We start from the raw sequence: 922 nt of genomic DNA, 5'->3' as shown, positions 1-922 counted from the left end.
GACTATTTTTTTTCACTTCTGTAACATATCATTATGCTTTTGTACAGTCAGAACTTCTCTTTTGAACAAAATTATGCTTTTGTTATTCCGTTGTCATTCCTCAATAACTCGCACATTTTTTCTTTTTGTTGGCTAACACTTGGGATTTTTGGCAAACTCCCAACTAATAACGTATTTGACTGCACTGTTTGATATGACAATCTAGCATAATTTGGAAATTTTCTTTATTATTGCTAGAATAATTCCAGATAATTTCGATCGTCAGAGGTATAATATTAACTTGACGACATACAAGTTGGGGAATGTTTAACACGGTTTATTACTCTCTTATTCAATTGAATTCCGAGTAATGAACCCCCATTTGATTCATTATCTCAGACTTTACGAGTAATATTTCTTGAGAAATTACTCGTTAATAGGCATCATGAGTCTGTCGCCCTTCTAGTTAATGAGACGGTATGCCCCATTTGAATAGACTAATTCTATTACGAAGGGTCTTTCCCACTTAGGATTGAACTTCCTCTTAGTCTTGTGCGCCATCACCATAGGTCGTCTAACAGCTAAGACCAAATCGCCCTTCTTGAAGATTCGCTCTTTAACCTTCTTGTTGTAAGCCTTGGAGATTCGAGCTTGATACAACTCGATCTGTTGTTGAGCCTGAAGTCGCATGTCGTCTAATACTTCAAGTTCTTGAAGATGCAATTGATGTTGTTCTTCATCTGTCATCCCGGTCGCAAGGGTGACTCTCAGAGACGGGATCTAAATTTCCAATGGTAATACGGCTTCACAGCCATAAACCAAAGAGAATGGGGTGGATTTCGTAGGGGTCTTCACTATTGTGCGATAGGCCCATAAACATTCGCCAAGTTTTTCATCCCAATCATTTCTGCTCTTGGAGACGAACTTCTTGAGGAACTTCACG

This window comes from Asparagus officinalis, chromosome 8 (genome assembly GCF_001876935.1).
Source record: "Asparagus officinalis chromosome 8, Aspof.V1, whole genome shotgun sequence".
Lineage (NCBI taxonomy): Eukaryota > Viridiplantae > Streptophyta > Magnoliopsida > Asparagales > Asparagaceae > Asparagus > Asparagus officinalis.
The sequence above is the reverse complement of the archived record's forward strand: the minus strand, read 5'-3'. Positions refer to the sequence as shown.